A 25253-nucleotide genomic window follows, 5' to 3' on the forward strand; every position below is an offset into this window, starting at 1 on the left:
TCTGTTATTCTATATATAAACCCCCCCGAACCCCTCGATTAGATTCCAGTCTGTAACTCACTCCAGGGTATCTGTTATTCTATATATAAACCCCCCCGAACCCCTCGATTAGATTCCAGCCTGTAACTCACTCCGGGTATCTGTTATTCTATATATAAACCCCCCCGAACCCCTCGATTAGATTCCAGTCTGTAACTCACTCCCGGGTATCTGTTATTCTATATATAAACCCCCCCGAACCCCTCGATTAGATTCCAGTCTGTAACTCACTCCCGGGTATCTGTTATTCTATATATAAACCCCCCGAACCCCTCGATTAGATTCCAGTCTGCAACTCACTCCCGGGTATCTGTTATTCTATATATAAACCCCCCCGAACCCCTCGATTAGATTCCAGTCTGTAACTCACTCCCGGGTATCTGTTATTCTATATATAAACCCCCCGAACCCTCGATTAGATTCCAGTCTGTAACTCACTCCCGGGTATCTGTTATTCTATATATAAACCCCCCGAACCCTCGATTAGATTCCAGTCTGTAACTCACTCCCGGGTATCTGTTATTCCATATATAAACCCCCCCGAACCCCTCGATTAGATTCCAGTCTGTAACTCACTCCCGGGTATCTGTTATTCTATGTATAAACCCCCCGAACCCCTCGATTAGATTCCAGTCTGTAACTCACTCCCCGGGTATCTGTTATTCTATATATAAACCCACCGAACCCCTCGATTAGATTCCAGTCTGTAACTCACTCCCGGGTATCTGTTATTCTATATATAAACCCCCCCGAACCCCTCGATTAGATTCCAGCCTGTAACTCACTCCCGGGTATCTGTTATTCTATATATAAACCCCCCGAACCCCTCGATTAGATTCAGTCTGTAACTCACTCCGGGTATCTGTTATTCTATATATAAACCCCCCCGAACCCCTCGATTAGATTCCAGTCTGCAACTCACTCCCGGGTATCTGTTATTCTATATTATAAACCCCCCCGAACCCCTCGATTAGATTCCAGTCTGTAACTCACTCCCGGGTATGTGTTATTCTATATATAAACCCCCCCGAACCCCTCGATTAGATTCCAGTCTGCAACTCACTCCCGGGTATCTGTTATTCTATATATAAACCCCCCGAACCCCTCGATTAGATTCCAGTCTGTAACTCACTCCCGGGTATCTGTTATTCTATATATAAACCCCGAACCCCTCGATTAGATTCCAGTCTGTAACTCACTCCGGGTATCTGTTATTCTATATATAAACCCCCCCGAACCCCTCGATTAGATTCCAGTCTGTAACTCACTCCCGGGGTATCTGTTATTCTATATATAAACCCCCCGAACCCCTCGATTAGATTCCAGTCTGTAACTCACTCCCGGGTATCTGTTATTCTACGTATAAACCCCCCGAACCCCTCGATTAGATTCCAGTCTGTAACTCACTCCCGGGTACCTGTTATTCTATAAAGAAACCCCCCCGAACCCCTCGATTAGATTCCAGCCTGTACTCACTCCCGGGTATCTGTTATTCTATATATAAACCCCCCGAACCCCTCGATTAGATTCCAGTCTGTAACTCACTCCCGGGTATCTGTTATTCTATGTATAAACCCCCCGAACCCCTCGATTAGATTCCAGTCTGTAACTCACTCCCGGGTATCTGTTATTCTATATATAAACCCCCCGAACCCCTCGATTAGATTCCAGTCTGTAACTCACTCCCGGGTATCTGTTATTCTATATATAAACCCCCCCGAACCTCTCGATTAGATTCCAGTCTAACTCACTCCCGGGTATCTGTTATTCTATATATAAACCCCCCCGAACCCCTCGATTAGATTCCAGCCTGTAACTCACTCCCGGGTATCTGTTATTCTATATATAAACCCCCCGAACCCCTCGATTAGATTCCAGTCTGTAACTCACTCCCGGGTATCTGTTATTCTATATATAAACCCCCCGAACCCCTCGATTAGATTCCAGTCTGTAACTCACTCCCGGGTATCTGTTATTCTATATATAAACCCCCCGAACCCCCGATTAGATTCCAGTCTGTAACTCACTCCCGGGTATCTGTTATTCTATATATAAACCCCCCGAACCCCTCGATTAGATTACAGTCTGTAACTCATTCCCGGGTATCTGTTATTCTATATATAAACCCCCCGAAACCCTCGATTAGATTCCAGTCTGTAACTCACTCCCGGGTATCTGTTATTCTATATATAAACCCCCCGAACCCCTCGATTAGATTCAGTCTGTAACTCACTCCCGGGTATCTGTTATTCTATATATAAACCTCCCGAACCCCTCGATTAGATTCCAGTCTGTAACTCACTCCCGGGTATCTGTTATTCTATATATAAACCCCCGAACCCCTCGATTAGATTCCAGTCTGTAACTCACTCCGGGTATCTGTTATTCTATATATAAACACCCCCGAACCCCTCGATTAGATTCCAGTCTGTAACTCACTCCCGGGTATCTGTTATTCTATATATAAACCCCCCGAACCCCTCGATTAGATTCCAGTCTGTAACTCACTCCCGGGTATCTGTTATTCTATATATAAACCTCCCGAACCCCTCGATTAGATTCCAGTCTGTAACTCACTCCCGGGTATCTGTTATTCTATATATAAACCCCCCCGAACCCTCGATTAGATTCCAGTCTGTAACTCACTCCCGGGTATCTGTTATTCTATATATAAACCCCCCGAACCCCTCGATTAGATTCCAGTCTGTAACTCACTCCCGGGGTATCTGTTATTCTATAGAAACCTCCCGAACCCCTCGATTAGATTCCAGTCTGTAACTCACTCCAGGGTATCTGTTATTCTATATATAAACCCCCCCGAACCCCTCGATTAGATTCCAGCCTGTAACTCACTCCCGGGTATCTGTTATTCTATATATAAACCCCCCGAACCCCTCGATTAGATTCCAGTCTGTAACTCACTCCCGGGTATCTGTTATTCTATATATAAACCCCCCCGAACCCCTCGATTAGATTCCAGTCTGCAACTCACTCCGGGTATCTGTTATTCTATATATAAACCCCCCCGAACCCCTCGATTAGATTCCAGTCTGTAACTCACTCCCGGGTATGTGTTATTCTATATATAAACCCCCCCGAACCCTCGATTAGATTCCAGTCTGTAACTCACTCCCGGGTATCTGTTATTCTATATATAAACCCCCCGAACCCCTCGATTAGATTCCAGTCTGTAACTCACTCCCGGGTATCTGTTATTCTATATATAAACCCCCCCGAACCCCTCGATTAGATTCCAGTCTGTAACTCACTCCCGGGTATCTGTTATTCTATATATAAACCCCCGAACCCCTCGATTAGATTCCAGTCTGTAACTCACTCCGGGTATCTGTTATTCTATATATAAACCCCCCCCGAACCCCTCGATTAGATTCCAGTCTGTAACTCACTCCCGGGTATCTGTTATTCTATATATAAACCCCCCGAACCCCTCGATTAGATTCCAGTCTGTAACTCACTCCCGGGTATCTGTTATTCTTACGTATAAACCCCCCGAACCCCTCGATTAGATTCCAGTCTGTAACTCACTCCCGGGTATCTGTTATTCTATATATAAACCCCCCCGAACCCCTCGATTAGATTCCAGCCTGTAACTCACTCCCGGGTATCTGTTATTCTATATATAAACCCCCCCGAACCCCTCGATTAGATTCCAGTCTGTAACTCACTCCCGGGTATCTGTTATTCTATGTATAAACCCCCCGAACCCCTCGATTAGATTCCAGTCTGTAACTCACTCCCGGGTATCTGTTATTCTATATATAAACCCCCCGAACCCCTCGATTAGATTCCAGTCTGTAACTCACTCCCGGGTATCTGTTATTCTATATATAAACACCCCCGAACCCCTCGATTAGATTCCAGTCTGTAACTCACTCCCGGGTATCTGTTATTCTATATATAAACCCCCCCCGAACCCCTCGATTAGATTCCAGTCTGTAACTCACTCCCGGGTATCTGTTATTCTATATATGAACCCCCCGAACCCCTCGATTAGATTCCAGTCTGTAACTCACTCCCGGGTATCTGTTATTCTATATATAAACCCCCCCGAACCCCTCGATTAGATTCCAGTCTGTAACTCACTCCCGGTATTTGTTATTCTATATATAAACCCCCCCGAACCCCTCGATTAGATTCCAGTCTGTAACTCACTCCCGGGTATCTGTTATTCTATATATAAACCCCCGAACCCCTCGATTAGATTCCAGTCTGTAACTCACTCCCGGGTATCTGTTATTCTATATATAAACCCCACGAACCCCTCGATTAGATTCCAGTCTGTAACTCACTCCCGGGTATCTGTTATTCTATATATAAACCTCCCGAACCCCTCGATTAGATTCCAGTCTGTAACTCACTCCCGGGTATCTGTTATTCTATATATAAACCCCCGAACCCCTCGATTAGATTCCAGTCTGTAACTCACTCCCGGGTATCTGTTATTCTATATATAAACCCCCCGAACCCCTCGATTAGATTCCAGTCTGTAACTCACTCCCGGGTATCTGTTATTCTATATATAAACCTCCCGAACCCCTCGATTAGATTCCAGTCTGTAACTCACTCCCGGGTATCTGTTATTCTATATATAAACCCCCCCGAACCCCTCGATTAGATTCCAGTCTGTAACTCACTCCCGGGTATCTGTTATTCTATATATAAACCCCCCGAACCCCTCGATTAGATTCCAGTCTGTAACTCACTCCCGGGGTATCTGTTATTCTATATATAAACCCCCCCGAACCCCTCGATTAGATTCCAGTCTGTAACTCACTCCCGGGGTATCTGTTATTCTATATATAAACCTCCCGAACCCCTCGATTAGATTCCAGTCTGTAACTCACTCCCCGGGGGATCTGTTATTCTATATATAAACCCCCCGAACCCCTCGATTAGATTCCAGTCTGTAACTCACTCCCCGGGGTATCTGTTATTCTATATATAAACCCCCCGAACACCTCGATTAGATTCCAGTCTGTAACTCACTCCCGATTGACTCTCTGATTTCCCCAAGGGGTCCCCCCAGGCCCCCACCAGCGCAGACGAGGGACGGAGAAGATGACAAGGAAAATCAGGACAGTGAGCGAGCTCCTCACCATCAGCAAGCTAGGACATTCCGCAGACCGAACAATCAACGTCGCAGACCGAGACCCCCAAACAGCAAGACCGAGGAGAACAAGGAGGTAACGAGAGCTCCCTCCACACCGTCCCGTCAAACACTCCCAGGGTCAGGTGCAGGGTTAGATACAGAGTAAAGCTCCCTCTACACTGTCCCATCAAACACTCCCAGGGCAGGTACAGGGTTAGATACAGAGTAAAGCTCCCTCTACACTGTCCCGTCAAACACTCCCAGGGCAGGTACAGGGTTAGATACAGAGTAAAGCTCCCTCTACACTGTCCCGTCAAACACTCCCAGGGCAGGTACAGGGTTAGATACAGAGTAAATCTCCCTCTACACTGTCCCATCAAACACTCCCAGGGCAGGTACAGGGTTAGATACAGAGTAAATCTCCCTCTACACTGTCCCGTCAAACACTCCCAGGGCAGGTACAGGGTTAGATACAGAGTAAAGCTCCCTCTACACCGTCCCATCAAACTCTCCCAGGGTCAGGTACAGGTTTAGATACAGAGTAAAGCTCCCTCTACACTGTCCCATCAAACACTCCCAGGGCAGGTACAGGGTTAGATACAGAGTAAAGCTCCCTCTACACTGTCCCATCAAACACTCCCAGGGCAGGTACAGGGTTAGATACAGAGTAAAGCTCCCTCTACACTGTCCCGTCAAACACTCCCAGTGCAGGTACAGGGTTAGATACAGAGTAAAGCTCCCTCTACACTGTCCCGTCAAACACTCCCAGGGGCAGGTACAGGGTTAGATACAGAGTAAAGCTCCCTCTACACTGTCCCATCAAACACTCCCAGGGCAGGGACAGGGTTAGATACAGAGTAAAGCTCCCTCTACACTGTCCCATCAAACACTCCCAGGGCAGGTACAGGGTTAGATACAGAGTAAAGCTCCCTCTACACTGTCCCGTCAAACACTCCCAGGGGCAGGTACAGGGTTAGATACAGAGTAAAGCTCCCTCTACACCGTCCCGTCAAACACTCCCAGGGCAGGTACAGGGTTAGATACAGAGTAAAGCTCCCTCTACACTGTCCCATCAAACACTCCCAGGGCAGGTACAGGGTTAGATACAGAGTAAAGCTCCCTCTACACTGTCCCATCAAACACTCCCAGGGCAGGTACAGGGTTACATACAGAGTACAGCTCCCTCTACACCGTCCCGTCAAACACTCCCAGGGCAGGTACAGGGTTAGATACTGAGTAAAGCTCCCTCTACACCGTCCCGTCAAACACTCCCAGGGCAGGTACAGGGTTAGATACAGAGTAAAGCTCCCTCTACACTGTCCCGTCAATCACTCCCAGGGGAGGTACAGGGTTAGATACAGAGTAAAGCTCCCTCTACACTGTCCCATCAAACACTCCCAGGGCAGGTACAGGGTTAGATACAGAGTAAAGCTCCCTCTACACTGTCCCATCAAACACTCCCAGGGCAGGTACAGGGTTAGATACAGAGTAAAGCTCCCTCTACACTGTCCCATCAAACACTCCCAGGGTCAGGTACAGGGTTAGATACAGAGTAAAGCTCACTCTACACTGTCCCATCAAACACTCCCAGGGCAGGTACAGGGTTAGATACAGAGTAAAGCTCCCTCTACACCGTCCCGTCAAACACTCCCAGGGCAGGTACAGGGTTAGATACAGATTAAAGCTCCCTCTACACTATCCCATCAAACACTCCCAGGGCAGGTACAGGGTTAGATACAGAGTAAAGCTCCCTCTACACTGTCCCATCAAACACTCCCAGGGCAGGTACAGGGTTAGATACAAAGTAAAGCTCCCTCTACACTGTCCCATCAAACACTCCCAGGGCAGGTACAGGGTTAGATACAGAGTAAAGCTCCCTCTACACCGTCCCGTCAAACACTCCCAGGGTAGGTACAGGATTAGATACAGAGTAAAGCTCACTCTACACTGTCCCATCAAACACTCCCAGGGCAGGTACAGGGTTAGATACAGAGTAAAGCTCCCTCTACACTGTCCCATCAAACACTCCCAGGGCAGGTACAGGGTTAGATACAGAGTAAAGCTCCCTCTACACTGTCCCATCAAACACTCCCAGGGCAGGTACAGGGTTAGATACAGAGTAAAGCTCCCTCTACACTGTCCCATCAAACACTCCCAGGGCAGGTACAGGGTTAGATACAGAGTAAAGCTCCCTCTACACTATCCCATCAAACACTCCCAGGGCAGGTACAGGGTTAGATACAGAGTAAAGCTCCCTCTGCACTGTCCCATCAAACACTCCCAGGGTCAGGTACAGGGTTAGATACAGAGTAAAGCTCCCTCTACACTGTCCCGTCAAACACTCCCAGGGTCAGGTACAGGGTTAGATACAGAGTAAAGCTCCCTCTACACTGTCCCATCAAACACTCCCAGGGCAGGTACAGGGTTAGATACAGAGTAAAGCTCCCTCTGCACTGTCCCGTCAAACACTCCCAGGGCAGGTACAGGGTTAGATACAAAGTAAAGCTCCCTCTACACTGTCCCATCAAACACTCCCAGGGGCAGGTACAGGGTTCGATACAGAGTGAAGCTCCCTCTACACCGTCCCATCAAACACTCCCAGGGCAGGTACAGGGTTAGATACAGAGTAAAGCTCCCTCTACACTGTCCCATCAAACACTCCCAGGGCAGGTACAGGGTTAGATACAGAGTAAAGCTCCCTCTACACCGTCCCATCAAACACTCCCAGGGTCAGGTACAGGGTTAGATACAGAGTAAAGCTCCCTCTACACTGTCCCATCAAACACTCCCAGGGCAGGTACAGGGTTAGATACAGAGTAAAGCTCCCTCTACACCGTCCCGTCAAACACTCCCAGGGTAGGTACAGGATTAGATACAGAGTAAAGCTTCCTCTACACTGTCCCATCAAACACTCCCAGGGCAGGTTCATGGTTAGATACAGAGTAAAGCTCCCTCTACACCGTCCCATCAAACACTCGCAGGGTCAGGTACAGGGTTAGATACAGAGTAAAGCTCCCTCTACTCTGTCCCATCAAAGATGGGATAGAGAGGGAAAGGGAAAGAGGGTACAAAGATGGGTATAGAGAGAGATAGAGAGGGTGGAAAGATGGGGGGAGAGTGAGGGGGGTGGAAAAAATGGGGTGGAGAGAGAGAGAGAAATGGGGTAGAGAGAGAGAGGGTGGAAAAATGGGGGAGAGAGGGAGGGGGTGGAAAGATGGGATAGAGAAGGGGAGAGAGAGAGAGAGATGGGATAGAGAGGGAGAGAGAGGGGGTGGAAAGATGGGGGAGAGAGAGAGAGATGGGGGAGAGAGAGAGGGTGGAAAGATGGGATAGAGGGAGAGGGGGTGGAAAGATGGGATAGAGAGGGAGAGAGAGAGAGATGGGGTAGAGAGAGAGGGGGTGGAAAGATGGGGGAGAGAGGGAGAGAGATAGGGGATAGAAAGATGGGAGAGAAAGATGGGGTCGAGAGAGAGAGAAAGATGGGGTAGAGAGAGAGAGAGAAAGATGGGGTAGAGAGAGAGGGGGTGGAAAGATGGGAGAGAAAGATGGGGTCGAGAGAGAGAGAAAGATGGGGTAGAGAGAGAGTGGAAAGATGTGGCAGAGAGAGAGAGAAAGATGTGGTAGAGAGAGAGAGAAAGATGGGGTAGAGAGAGAGAGAGAGAGAGAAAGATGGGGTAGAGAGAGAGAAAGATGGGGTAGAGAGAGAGAGAGAGATGGGATAGAGAGAGAGAGATGGGGGAGAAAGAGAGAGAAAGATGGGGTAGAGAGAGAGAAAGAGAAAGATGGGGTAGAGAGAGAGAGAGAGATGGGGTAGAGAGAGAGAGAGAGAAAGATGGGGTAGAGAGAGAGAGAGAGATGGGGTAGAGAGAGAGAGAGAAAGATGGGGTAGAGAGAGAGAGAGAAAGATGGGGTAGAGGGAGAGAGAGATGGGGTAGAGAGAGAGAGATGGGGGAGAGGTAGCGGTGGAGACCATGGGACGGAGAGAGGGGTTAGAGAGGGGGATGTAGGGACGGGATCTTCTTCTGGTTCGTGACCGATATCAGGCAAGCCGGACACGCCACCTCCTGCCGGTACTTTCTTCAGATAAACCTGATTTATCTCTCTCTCCGTTCCCTCCCTCCCTCCCTCCCTCTCCCTCCCTCCCTCCCTCCCCGACTCAGAGCAAAGCGGTTGAGAAAGCACCTGAGACACTCGCTCCGCCAACCGAACAAGGCCCAGCCACCGAGTGAAGGCCAGCTCCCAGTCACCGAAGGCGGGTGAGTCGGCTCAGGAAAGGCCCCTGCTTCCCTTTGGGCCTAAGTTGTAACTTAGTCTCCGTCGTGCCCAGTTCATCCGTTTGGAGCAGAGAAGGTTGAGGGGGGAAGATTTACCAGGACGTCACCCGGGGGAACGAGGGACTTCCGTCGACCTGGAGAGACTGGGGGTTGTCCTCCTCGGAGCAGAGAAGGTTGAGGGAGGAGATTTACCAGAACGTCACCCGGGGGAACGAGGGACTTCCGTCGACCTGGAGAGACTGGGGGTTGTCCTCCTCGGAGCAGAGAAGGTTGAGGCTGGGGGGGGGGGGGTGGGATTTGATAGAGGGCTTCAAATTTACGAGGGGCTTTGGAAGGAGTGAGTGAGGAGTGAGTGTTTCCAGGGGGCCAGGAGGATCGGCAACCAGAGGACGTGGGTTTGAAGATAATCGGGGAAAGAGCCCGATCTGGGACGCGCCACTTGAATGGGGAATTGGATAATTGGACAATATTTACAGGTCAATGGGGGGGGTGGGGGGAAGAGCAGAGGATTGGGACCAATTGGGCAGGCCCTTCAAAGAGGCATGATGGGCCGAACGGCCTGCTTTGCGAGTCCGCCGGCGAATGCCCGGTTTAAAGGCGGGCGTTTTAAAGGGGCGGGGACTTGCGATTGTCGTGCGTGCACTCAGACGGTGTAACCCTTTCTCACCACCCCTCTCCTCTCCCCTCATGTCAGGAATCCTCGACGGGGTCCCGGAGAATCACCACCAAAAGCAATAATGACTCGGAAACCAAGGACAGCGAAAAAAAAAACCCCCCTCGCAAAGCCCGAGAGAACATAAGATGCAACGTAGGAGCGACGCCTTCGAACTTGCGATCGACTGCCCAGCGTTTACTCGTGTACCAAGCCCCCCCGCCCCCCCCCCGCCTCGCCCCAAAATTCCCCTCCCTCCCTCCCTGATTTCAACTGAAGACAATCTCATCGAGACAAAAAGGAAATCTCAAACTGGGCGTAAACCGCGTTGATAATTGGAATTTCCTATGTAAACCTGTCACGCTACAGCGCCGCCGAGTGGCGGGAGGGCGCAATTACACCGTGACTGTTTACATAGCGAATTCCCATCGTAAGTACGTTCACTCCCGTCGGAAGACCGAAACCATTTGGGGGCGGGGAGGGTGGTGGAATCGAATTTTCAACAAACAAAATGGACACAAAAAATTTCCGAGGTTGTTAACCCCGCCCGGTGAACGATCCCAAACCTCCGGGGACCGTCGGCCGACCTCCCTCGGCGCAGACGTCGTCTTTAGGGGGTCAGAGGACGAGGCGCAACTCAGCCCCTCTTTCAAAGTTCGACCCCTCACCGTCGCAAAGGTGGAAATTTACAATGGGAGTTCCCTATGTAAACGTGTAACGGTGTAATTGCACCTTCCTGCCAGTAGCAGCGCTGTAACGTGACACGTTTACATAGGAAAGTTGCATGATTAATATTTTACAATGGGAAAAATTGTCCTCAATTGGGAAAAAAGAAATGTAAGAGTTCTAATCTATTACCTAAATATTTTTATGTTAATTTTTCTACTTTGTAAAACTCCTGCCCCCCCCCCCCCGATTTTCTTCCCTCCGCCATTTGTGACACTGGTATAGAATAAAGCAGAGATAATGAGCACAGATTGTGTTGTCATAAGTCTGAGTCCTTTTTCTTAACAACGTTTTGCATTTATATAGCGCCTTTAACGTAGTAAAGTGCCCCCAAGGCACCTCGCAGGAGCGTTATCATGAGGCCCACAAAAGGAGACATGAGGGAGAGGCGACCGGAAACTCGGTCAGAGGGGTAGGTTCTGAGGAGCGTCTCAAAGGAGGAGAGCGAGGCTGGAGAGGTTGAGGGAGGGAGTTCCAGAGCTCAGGGCCCGGGCAGCCCGAGGCACGGCCGCCAATGGGAATCGGATGCGCGAGAGGCCAGAATCGGAGGGAACGCAAGAGATCTCGGAGGGGGCTGGAGGAGGTTACGGAGAGAGGGAGCGGGCGGGATTTGAACGGGAGGATGAGAATTTTAAAACCGAGGCGTTCTCGGGACCGCGGGCCGATGGTCAGCGAGCCCAGTGTGGGGGCGTGACGGGCGAACGGGACTCGGTGCGTGTTAGGATACGGGGGGGCAACAGGAGTTTCAGACGAGCGGATGCCTACGGAGGGTGGGAGATGGGAAGCCGGCCAGGATAGCATTGCGATGGTCGAGTCCGGGGTGGGGGGTCTCAAAAGGCACGGATGAGGGTTTCGGCAGCGGGCGAGCTGAGGCAGGGGCGCGGGCGGCGGAGACGGGCGATGTTACGGGGGCAGGCGGTCTGGGCGAGGGAGCAGAGGCGGGCAAACGGGAAGCCAAGGCAGAGCTGGCCGCCATCGGGCCACGTGTGGAACCAGACGTGTTTTCGGACGATGTAGCCGAGGGGCAGCAGGTAAAGGATGAACAGGAGGGGGACCAAGGAGAGATCCTCGGAGGGAGTCCAGAGGGAACGGTGCGGGAGGCGGGGAGAGACTCCATTGATGGTGGTTCTCTGGCTACGACTGGGCAGAGAGAAGAGTGGAGTCAGAACGGAGTCTCACCGAGATGCACCTCAGAATTATTTCACGGCATGGACAGGAGCTGAAACCGGGAGACACACTCTCAGATATAACCCGCACCCCCTCACTGTAACTCTCAGATATAACCCACACCCCCTCACTGTAACACTCAGATATAACCCGCACCCCTCACTGTAACACTCTGATATAACCCACACCCCTCACTGTAACACTCTGATATACCCCACACCCCTCACTGTAACACTCTGATATAACCCACACCCCTCACTGTAACACTCTGATATATCCCACACCCCTCACTGTAACACTCTGATATATCCCACACCCCTCACTGTAACACTGATATATCCCACACCCCTCACTGTAACACTCAGATATAACCCACACCCCTCACTGTAACACTCTGATATACCCCACACCCCTCACTGTAACACTCTGATATATCCCACACCCCTCACTGTAACACTCTGATATATCCCACACCCCTCACTGTAACACTCTGATATAACCCACACCCCCTCACTGTAACACTCAGATATATCCCACACCCCCTCACTGTAACACTCTGATATATCCCACACCCCTCACTGTAACACTCTGATATATCCCACACCCCTCACTGTAACACTCTGATATATCCCACACCCCTCACTGTAACACTCTGATATATCCCACACCCCTCACTGTAACACTCTGATATATCCCACACCCCTCACTGTAACACTCTGATATACCCCACACCCCTCACTGTAACACTCTGATATATCCCACACCCCTCACTGTAACACTCTGATATATCCCACATCCCTCACTGTAACACTCTGATATACCCCACACCCCTCACTGTAACACTCTGATATATCCCACACCCCTCACTGTAACACTGATATACCCCACACCCCTCACTGTAACACTCTGATATATCCCACACCCCTCACTGTAACACTCTGATATACCCCACACCCCTCACTGTAACACTCTGATATACCCCACACCCCTCACTGTAACACTGATATAACCCACACCCCTCACTGTAACACTCTGATATATCCCACACCCCTCACTGTAACACTCTGATATATCCCACACCCCTCACTGTAACACTCTGATATATCCCACACCCCTCACTGTAACACTCTGATATATCCCACACCCCTCACTGTAACACTCTGATATACCCCACACCCCTCACTGTAACACTCTGATATACCCCACACCCCTCATTGTAACACTCTGATATACCCCACACCCCTCACTGTAACACTCTGATATATCCCACACCCCTCACTGTAACACTCTGATATATCCCACACCCCTCACTGTAACACTCTGATATATCCCACACCCCTCACTGTAACACTCTGATATATCCCACACCCCTCACTGTAACACTCTGATATATCCCACACCCCTCACTGTAACACTCTGATATATCCCACACCCCTCACTGTAACACTCTGATATATCCCACACCCCTCACTGTAACACTCTGATATATCCCACACCCCTCACTGTAACACTCTGATATATCCCACACCCCTCACTGTAACACTCTGATATATCCCACACCCCCTCACTGTAACACTCTGATATACCCCACACCCCTCACTGTAACACTCTGATATATCCCACACCCCTCACTGTAACACTCTGATATATCCCACACCCCTCACTGTAACACTCTGATATATCCCACACCCCTCACTGTAACACTCTGATATATCCCACACCCCTCACTGTAACACTCTGATATACCCCACACCCCTCACTGTAACACTCTGATATATCCCACACCCCTCACTGTAACACTCTGATATATCCCACACCCCTCACTGTAACACTCTGATATATCCCACACCCCTCACTGTAACACTCTGATATATCCCACACCCCTCACTGTAACACTCTGATATACCCCACACCCCTCACTGTAACACTCTGATATATCCCACACCCCTCACTGTAACACTCTGATATATCCCACACCCCTCACTGTAACACTCTGATATATCCCACACCCCTCACTGTAACACTCTGATATATCCCACACCCCTCACTGTAACACTCTGATATATCCCACACCCCTCACTGTAACACTGATATATCCCACACCCCTCACTGTAACACTCTGATATATCCCACACCCCTCACTGTAACACTCTGATATACCTCACACCCCTCACTGTAACACTCTGATATATCCCACACCCCTCACTGTAACACTCTGATATACCCCACACCCCTCACTGTAACACTCTGATATACCACACACCCCTCACTGTAACACTCTGATATATCCCACACCCCTCACTGTAACACTCTGATATATCCCACACCCCTCACTGTAACACTCTGATATACCCCACACCCCTCACTGTAACACTATGATGTATCCCACACCCCTCACTGTAACACTCTGATATATCCCACACCCCTCACTGTAACACTCTGATATATCCCACACCCCTCACTGTAACACTCTGATATATCCCACACCCCTCACTGTAACACTCTGATATACCCCACACCCCTCACTGTAACACTCTGATATATCCCACACCCCTCACTGTAACACTCTGATATATCCCACACCCCTCACTGTAACACTCTGATATATCCCACGCCCCTCACTGTAACACTCTGATATACCCCACACCCCTCACTGTAACACTCTGATATATCCCACACCCCTCACTGTAACACTCTGATATATCCCACACCCCTCACTTTAACACTCTGATATATCCCACACCCCTCACTGTAACACTCTGATATATCCCACCCCCCTCACTGTAACACTCTGATATATCCCACACCCCTCACTGTAACACTCTGATATACCCCACACCCCTCACTGTAACACTCTGATATATCCCACACCCCTCACTGTAACACTCTGATATACCCCACACCCCTCACTGTAACACTCTGATATACCCCACACCCCTCACTGTAACACTCTGATATATCCCACACCCCTCACTGTAACACTCTGATATATCCCACACCCCTCACTGTAACACTCTGATATATCCCACACCCCTCACTGTAACACTCTGATATACCCCACACCCCTCACTGTAACACTCTGATATATCCCACACCCCCTCACTGTAACACTCTGATATACCCCACACCCCTCACTGTAACACTCTGATATATCCCACACCCCTCACTGTAACACTCTGATATATCCCACACCCCCTCACTGTAACACTCTGATATATCCCACACCCCTCACTGTAACACTCTGATATAACCCGCACCCCTCACTGTAACACTCTGATATATCCCACACCCCTCACTGTAACACTGATATATCCCACACCCCTCACTGTAACACTCTGATATATCCCACACCCCTCACTGTAACACTCTGATATACCCCACACCCCTCACTGTAACACTCTGATATATCCCACACCCCTCACTGTAACACTCTGATATACCCCACACCCCTCACTGTAACACTCTGATATACCCCACACCCCTCACTGTAACACTCTGATATATCCCACACCCCCTCACTGTAACACTCTGATATATCCCACACCCCTCACTGTAACACTCTGATATAACCCGCACCCCTCACTGTAACACTCTGATATATCCCACACCCCTCACTGTAACACTGATATATCCCACACCCCTCACTGTAACACTCTGATATATCCCACACCCCTCACTGTAACACTCTGATATACCCCACACCCCTCACTGTAACACTATGATGTATCCCACACCCCTCACTGTAACACTCTGATATATCCCACACCCCTCACTGTAACACTCTGATATATCACACACCCCTCACTGTAACACTCTGATATATCCCACACCCCTCACTGTAACACTCTGATATACCCCACACCCCTCACTGTAACACTATGATATATCCCACACCCCTCACTGTATCACTCTGATATATCCCACACCCCCTCACTGTAACACTCTGATATACCCCACACCCCTCACTGTAACACTCTGATATATCCCACACCCCTCACTGTAACACTCTGATATATCCCACACCCCTCACTGTAACACTCTGATATATCCCACACCCCTCACTGTAACACTCTGATATATCCCACACCCCTCACTGTAACACTCTGATATACCCCACACCCCTCACTGTAACACTCTGATATATCCCACACCCCTCACTGTAACACTCTGATATATCCCACACCCCTCACTGTAACACTCTAATATACCCCACACCCCTCACTGTAACACACTGATATAACCCACACCCCTCACTGTAACACTCTGATATATCCCACACCCCTCACTGTAACACTGATATATCCCACACCCCTCACTGTAACACTGATATATCCCACACCCCTCACTGTAACACTCTAATATACCCCACACCCCTCACTGTAACACACTGATATAACCCACACCCCTCACTGTAACACTCTGATATATCCCACACCCCTCACTGTAACACTCTAATATACCCCACACCCCTCACTGTAACACACTGATATAACCCACACCCCTCACTGTAACACTCTGATATAACCCACACCCCTCACTGTAACACTCTGATATATCCCACACCCCTCACTGTAACACTGATATATCCCACACCCCTCACTGTAACACACTGATATATCCCACACCCCTCACTGTAACACTCTGATATACCCCACACCCCTCACTGTAACACTCTGATATATCCCACACCCCTCACTGTAACACTCTGATATATCCCACACCCCTCACTGTAATACTCTGATATATCCCACACCCCTCACTGTAACACTCTGATATATCCCACACCCCTCACTGTAACACTCTGATATACCCCACACCCCTCACTGTAACACTCTGACATATCCCACACCCCTCACTGTAACACTCTGATATATCCCACACCTCTCACTGTAACACTCTGATATATCGCACACCCCTCACTGTAACACTCTGATATACCCCACACCCCTCACTGTAACACTCTGATATACCCCACACCCCTCACTGTAACACTGATATACCCCACACCCCTCACTGTAACACTCTGATATACCCACACCCCTCACTGTAACACTCTGATATACCCCACACCCCTCACTGTAACACTCTGATATACCCCACACCCCTCACTGTAACACTCTGATATACCCCACACCCCTCACTGTAACACTCTGATATACCCCACACCCCTCACTGTAACACTCTGATATATCCCACACCCCTCACTGTAACACTCTGATATACCCCACACCCCTCACTGTAACACTCTGATATACCCCACACCCCTCACTGTAACACTCTGATATATCCCACACCCCTCACTGTAACACTCTGATATATCCCACACCCCTCACTGTAACACTCTGATATATCCCACACCCCTCACTGTAACACTCTGATATATCCCACACCCCTCACTGTAACACTCTGATATATCCCACACCCCTCACTGTAACACTCTGATATATCCCACACCCCTCACTGTAACACTCTGATATATCCCACACCCCTCACTGTAACACTCTGATATATCCCACACCCCTCACTGTAACACTCTGATATACCCCACACCCCTCACTGTAACACTCTGATATATCCCACACCCCTCACTGTAACACTCTGATATATCCCACACCCCTCACTGTAACACTCTGATATACCCCACACCCCTCACTGTAACACTCTGATATATCCCACACCCCTCACTGTAACACTCTGATATACCCACACCCCTCACTGTAACACTCTGATATACCCCACACCCCTCACTGTAACACTCTGATATACCCCACACCCCTCACTGTAACACTCTGATATACCCCACACCCCTCACTGTAACACTCTGATATATCCCACACCCCTCACTGTAACACTCTGATATATCCCACACCCCTCACTGTAACACTCTGATATACCCCACACCCCTCACTGTAACACTCTGATATACCCCACACCCCTCACTGTAACACTCTGATATACCCACACCCCTCACTGTAACACTCTGATATACCCCACACCCCTCACTGTAACACTCTGATATATCCCACACCCCTCACTGTAACACTCTGATATATCCCACACCCCTCACTGTAACACTCTGATATATCCCACACCCCTCACTGTAACACTCTGATATATCCCACACCCCTCACTGTAACACTCTGATATATCCCACACCCCTCACTGTAACACTCTGATATACCCCACACCCCTCACTGTAACACTCTGATATATCCCACACCCCTCACTGTAACACTCTGATATATCCCACACCCCTCACTGTAACACTCTGATATATCCCACACCCCTCACTGTAACACTCTGATATATCCCACACCCCTCACTGTAACACTCTGATATATCCCACACCCCTCACTGTAACACTCTGATATATCCCACACCCCTCACTGTAACACTCTGATATACCCCACACCCCTCACTGTAACACTCTGATATATCCCACACCCCTCACTGTAACACTCTGATATATCCCACACCCTCACTGTAACACTCTGATATACCCACACCCCTCACTGTAACACTCTGATATATCCCACACCCCTCACTGTAACACTCTGATATATCCCACACCCCTCACTGTAACACTCTGATATATCCCACACCCCTCACTGTAACACTCTGATATATCCCACACCCCTCACTGTAACACTCTGATATATCCCACACCCCTCACTGTAACACTCTGATATATCCCACACCCCTCACTGTAACACTCTGATATATCCCACACCCCTCACTGTAACACTCTGATATACCCCACACCCCTCACTGTAACACTCTGATATATCCCACACCCCTCACTGTAACACTCTGATATATCCCACACCCCTCACTGTAACACTCTGATATACCCACACCCCTCACTGTAACACTCTGATATATCCCACACCCCTCACTGTAACACTCTGATATATCCCACACCCCTCACTGTAACACTCTGATATACCCCACACCCCTCACTGTAACACTCTGATATATCCCACACCCCTCACTGTAACACTCTGATATATCCCACACCCCTCACTGTAACACTCTGATATACCCACACCCCTCACTGTAACACTCTGATATACCCCACACCCCTCACTGTAACACTCTGATATATCCCACACCCCTCACTGTAACACTCTGATATATCCCACACCCCTCACTGTAACACTCTGATATATCCCACACCCCTCACTGTAACACTCTGATATATCCCACACCCCTCACTGTAACACTCTGATATACCCCACACCCCTCACTGTAACACTCTGATATATCCCACACCCCTCACTGTAACACTCTGATATATCCCACACCCCTCACTGTAACACTCTGATATATCCCACACCCCTCACTGTAACACTCTGATATATCCCACACCCCTCACTGTAACACTCTGATATATCCCACACCCCTCACTGTAACACTCTGATATATCCCACACCCCTCACTGTAACACTCTGATATATCCCACACCCCTCACTGTAACACTCTGATATATCCCACACCCCTCACTGTAACACTCTGATATATCCCACACCCCTCACTGTAACACTCTGATATATCCCCACACCCCTCACTGTAACACTCTGATATACCCCACACCCCTCACTGTAACACTCTGATATATCCCACACCCCTCACTGTAACACTCTGATATATCCCACACCCCTCACTGTAACACTCTGATATATCCCACACCCCTCACTGTAACACTCTGATATATCCCACACCCCTCACTGTAACACTCTGATATATCCCACACCCCTCACTGTAACACTCTGATATATCCCACACCCCTCACTGTAACACTCTGATATATCCCACACCCCTCACTGTAACACTCTGATATATCCCACACCCCTCACTGTAACACTCTGATATATCCCACACCCCTCACTGTAACACTCTGATATATCCCCACACCCCTCACTGTAACACTCTGATATATCCCACACCCCTCACTGTAACACTCTGATATATCCCACACCCCTCACTGTAACACTCTGATATATCCCACACCCCTCACTGTAACACTCTGATATATCCCACACCCCTCACTGTAACACTCTGATATATCCCACACCCCTCACTGTAACACTCTGATATATCCCACACCCCTCACTGTAACACTCTGATATATCCCACACCCCTCACTGTAACACTCTGATATATCCCACACCCCTCACTGTAACACTCTGATATATCCCACACCCCTCACTGTAACACTCTGATATATCCCACACCCCTCACTGTAACACTCTGATATATCCCACACCCCTCACTGTAACACTCTGATATATCCCACACCCCTCACTGTAACACTCTGATATATCCCACAACCCCTCACTGTAACACTCTGATATACCCACACCCCTCACTGTAACACTCTGATATACCCCACACCCCTCACTGTAACACTCTGATATATCCCACACCCCTCACTGTAACACTCTGATATATCCCACACCCCTCACTGTAACACTCTGATATACCCCACACCCCTCACTGTAACACTCTGATATACCCCACACCCCTCACTGTAACACTCTGATATATCCCACACCCCTCACTGTAACACTCTGATATATCCCACACCCCTCACTGTAACACTCTGATATATCCCACACCCCTCACTGTAACACTCTGATATATCCCACACCCCTCACTGTAACACTCTGATATACCCCACACCCCTCACTGTAACACTCTGATATACCCCACACCCCTCACTGTAACACTCTGATATATCCCACACCCCTCACTGTAACACTCTGATATATCCCACACCCCTCACTGTAACACTCTGATATACCCCACACCCCTCACTGTAACACTCTGATATACCCCACACCACTCACTGTAACACTCTGATATAACCCACACCCCTCACTGTAACACTCTGATATATCCCACACCCCTCACTGTAACACTCTGATATACCCCACACCCCTCACTGTAACACTGATATATCGCACACCCCTCACTGTAACACTCTGATATATCCCACACCCCTCACTGTAACACTCTGATATACCCCACACCCCTCACTGTAACACTCTGATATATCCCACACCCCTCACTGTAACACTGATATATCCCACACCCCTCACTGTAACACTCTGATATATCCCACACCCCTCACTGTAACACTCTGATATACCCCACACCCCTCACTGTAACACTCTGATATATCCCACACCCCTCACTGTAACACTCTGATATACCCCACACCCCTCACTGTAACACTCTGATATATCCCACACCCCTCACTGTAACACTCTGATATATCCCACACCCCTCACTGTAACACTCTGATATATCCCACACCCCTCACTGTAACACTCTGATATATCCCACACCCCTCACTGTAACACTCTGATATATCCCACACCCCTCACTGTAACACTCTGATATATCCCACACCCCTCACTGTAACACTCTGATATATCCCACACCCCTCACTGTAACACTCTGATATATCCCACACCCCTCACTGTAACACTCTGATATGTCCCACGCCCTCTCACTGTAACACTGAGAGGGAGCGAGGTTCACACACAAAGACGAGGGGATTAATGATTAACACCTGGGCCTCGGTCAGAAGATTTGGATTGTGTACTGAACGCCATGCTCTCGAACACTGACTTCACCTGGGCAGGTGGGAGGCGGAGCTGGTGATCAGTTCGAGTCACACAGTCTGTGCGATGTCACTGTGTTCACAGGTGCATTGGGGAGAGCGAGAGAGACGGACAGAGAGAGAGAGAGATCGAGAGGGAGACAGAGAGAAAGGGACTGAGTGTGAGAAAGAGAGAGAGACAGGGAGTGTGAGAGAGAGGAAGGACAGAGAGAGAGAGTGGGAGAGTGGCAGAGAGAGTGAGAGAGAGACAGTGAGAGAGTGAGAGAGAGGGAGAGGGAGAGATAGGGAGAGGGAGAGAGAGAGAGAGGGAGAGAGAGAGAGGGAGGGGGAGAGAGGGAGGGGGAGAGAGGGAGAGAGAGAGACAGTGAGAGAGTGAGAGAGAGGGAGAGGGAGAGAGAGTGAGAGAAGGGGACAGAGAGGGAGACAGAGAGAGAGTGGGAGAGTCGCAGAGAGAGAGGGAGAGACAAGGAGAAAAAGGGATCGAGAGAGAGAGAGGGAGGGAGAGAGAGAGAAAGGGACAGAGAGAGTGGGAGGGAGACTGAGAGAGAGCAAGACAGAGAAAAAGAGAGGGAGGGAGAGAGTGAGAGAGAGGGAGAGAGTGGGAGAGTAGCAGAGAGAGCGAGAGGGAGGGAGAGGGAGAGACAAGGAGAAGGAGAGAGAGTGAAAGAAAGGGACAGAGAGAGAGAAAGAGTCAGAGAGAGAGAGAAAGGGACAGAAAGAGAGAGAGGGAGACTGAGAGAGAGAGAGAAAGAGAAAGAGGGGGAGACATCGAAATAAACAGAGAGAGAGACACACACACACACACACACACACACACAGAGACACAGAGGCAGGGAGATAAACGGAGAGATAGAGAGAGAGAAACGAGGCGGTAACAGGTATCGATGAACGTTTGACTGTGGAGAGAGTCAGTGCTTTGGAAACACTGACATTGGACACCAATACCGACTGGAAAGACAGGTAGGCAAACCGGTTTCTATCGTTCTGAGTTGAGGAGAGTTTGGAGATGAGGAGAGTTTGGAGTTGAGGAAAGTTTGGAGTTGAGGTAAGTTTGGAGTTGAGGAAAGTTTGGAGTTGAGGAAAGTTTTGAATTGAGGAAAGTTTGGAGTTGAGGAAAGTTTGGAGTTGAGGAAAGTTTGGAGTTGAGGAAAGTTTGGAGTTGAGGAAAGTTTTGAATTGAGGAAAGTTTGGAGTTGAGGAAAGTTTTGAATTGAGGAAAGTTTTGAATTGAGGAAAGTTTGGAGTTGAGGAAAGTTTTGAATTGAGGAAAGTTTGGAGTTGAGGAAAGTTTGGAGTTGAGGAAAGTTTTGAATTGAGGAAAGTTTGGAGTTGAGGAAAGTTTGGAGTTGAGGAAAGTTTTGAATTGAGGAAAGTTTTTGAATTGAGGAAAGTTTTGAATTGAGGAAAGTTTTGAGTTGAGGAGAGTTTTTGAGTTGAAGAGAGTTTGGAGTTGAGGAAAGTTTGGAGTTGAGGAGAGTTTGGAGTTGAGGAGAGTTTGGAGTTGAGGAAAGTTTTTGAATTGAGGAGAGTTTGGAGTTGAGGAAAGTTTTTGAATTGAGGAGAGTTTGGAGTTGAGGAAAGTTTTTGAATTGAGGAGAGTTTGGAGTTGAGGAGAGTTTGGAGTTGAGGAAAGTTTTTGAATTGAGGAGAGTTTGGAGTTGAGGAGAGTTTGGAGTTGAGGAGAGTTTGGAGTTGAGGAAAGTTTTTGAATTGAGGAGAGTTTGGAGTTGAGGAAAGTTTTTGAATTGAGGAGAGTTTGGAGTTGAGGAAAGTTTGGAGTTGAGGAAAGTTTGGAGTTGAGGAGAGTTTGGAGTTGAGGAAAGTTTTTGAATTGAGGAAAGTTTGGAGTTGAGGAGAGTTTGGAGTTGAGGAGAGCTTTTGAATTGAGGAGAGTTTGGAGTTGAGGAAAGTTTGGAGTTGAGGAGAGTTTGGAGTTGAGGAGAGTTTGGAGTTGAGGAAAGTTTGGAGTTGAGGAAAGTTTGGAGTTGAGGAGAGTTTGGAGTTGAGGAAAGTTTGGAGTTGAGGAGAGTTTGGAGTTGAGGAAAGTTTGGAGTTGAGGAAAGTTTGGAGTTGAGGAGAGTTTGGAGTTGAGGAAAGTTTTTGAATTGAGGAAAGTTTGGAGTTGAGGAGAGTTTGGAGTTGAGGAAAGTTTTTGAATTGAGGAGAGTTTGGAGTTGAGGGAAGTTTGGAGTTGAGGAAAGTTTGGAGTTGAGGAGAGTTTGGAGTTGAGGAAAGTTTGGAGTTGAGGAGAGTTTGGAGTTGAGGAGAGTTTGGAGTTGAGGAGAGTTTGGAGTTGAGGAAAGTTTGGAGTTGAGGAAAGTTTGGAGTTGAGGAGAGTTTGGAGTTGAGGAGAGTTTGGAGTTGAGGAAAGTTTGGAGTTGAGGAGAGTTTGGAGTTGAGGAAAGTTTTTGAATTGAGGAAAGTTTGGAGTTGAGGAGAGTTTGAGTTGAGGAAAGTTTTTGAATTGAGGAGAGTTTGGAGTTGAGGGAAGTTTGGAGTTGAGGAAAGTTTGGAGTTGAGGAGAGTTTGGAGTTGAGGAAGTTTGGAGTTGAGGAGAGTTTGGAGTTTTGAGGAGAGTTTGGAGTTGAGAGTTTGGAGTTGAGGAAAGTTTGGAGTTGAGGAGAGTTTGGAGTTGAGGAGAGTTTGGAGTTGAGGAGAGTTTGGAGTTGAGGAAAGTTTGGAGTTGAGGAAGTAGTTTTGAGTTGAGGAAAGTTTGGAGTTGAGGAAAGTTTGGAGTTGAGGAAAGTTTTGAATTGAGGTAAGTTTGGAGTTGAGGAAAGTTTGGAGTTGAGGAAAGTTTTGAATTGAGGAAAGTTTGGAGTTGAGGAAAGTTTGGAGTTGAGGAAAGTTTGGAGTTGAGGAAAGTTTGGAGTTGAGGAAAGTTTGGAGTTGAGGAAAGTTTGGAGTTGAGGAAAGTTTGGAGTTGAGGAAAGTTTGGAGTTGAGGAAAGTTTGGAGTTGAGGAAAGTTTTTGAATTGAGGAAAGTTTTGAATTGAGGAAAGTTTTGAGTTGAGGAGAGTTTTTGAGTTGAAGAGAGTTTGGAGTTGAGGAAAGTTTGGAGTTGAGGAGAGTTTGGAGTTGAGGAAAGTTTTGAGTTGAGGAGAGTTTTTGAGTTGAAGAGAGTTTGGAGTTGAGGAAAGTTTGGAGTTGAGGAGAGTTTGGAGTTGAGGAGAGTTTGGAGTTGAGGAAAGTTTGGAGTTGAGGAAAGTTTTTGAATTGAGGAGAGTTTGGAGTTGAGGAGAGTTTGGAGTTGAGGAAAGTTTGGTGCGATGGGGATGGGGAGGTGAGGGACAGGGTGTCGGAGGGTTTGGAGGGATGGGCGAGGTGAGGGACAGGGTGTCGGAGGGTTTGGAGGGATGGGGAGGTGAGGGACAGGGTGTCGGAGGGTTTGGAGGGAGGGGAGGTGAGGGACAGGGTGTCGGAGGGTTTGGAGGGATGGGGAGGTGAGGGACAGGGTGTCGGAGGGTTTGGAGGGATGGGCGAGGTGAGGGACAGGGTGTCGGAGGGTTTGGAGGGATGGGGAGGTGAGGGACAGGGGGTCGGAGGGTCTCTGTGACTCTAAGGAATGGGAGGGAGTGGGGAAAGTGGGACAACAGGTTAATTGGGTTCAGGTTGGCTGGAATATAAGTCACACAGGGAAGGCTAAGGAATAGTTTA

The 25253-nt window shown here is 48.7% G+C and overlaps 1 long non-coding RNA gene across 1 annotated transcript; it reads left to right on the forward strand.

The window, feature by feature from the left end:
* The first annotated feature begins 5051 nt into the window (after positions 1 to 5051).
* Positions 5052 to 11052, forward strand: LOC137304324 (uncharacterized). The gene is made up of 3 exons (XR_010958555.1): positions 5052 to 5243; positions 9310 to 9405; positions 10118 to 11052. It is a non-coding gene; the product is annotated as an uncharacterized lncRNA (long non-coding RNA).
* Positions 11053 to 25253: the final 14201 nt, after the last annotated feature.

This window comes from Heptranchias perlo, chromosome 37, assembly GCF_035084215.1.
Source record: "Heptranchias perlo isolate sHepPer1 chromosome 37, sHepPer1.hap1, whole genome shotgun sequence".
NCBI classification, from domain to species: domain Eukaryota; kingdom Metazoa; phylum Chordata; class Chondrichthyes; order Hexanchiformes; family Hexanchidae; genus Heptranchias; species Heptranchias perlo.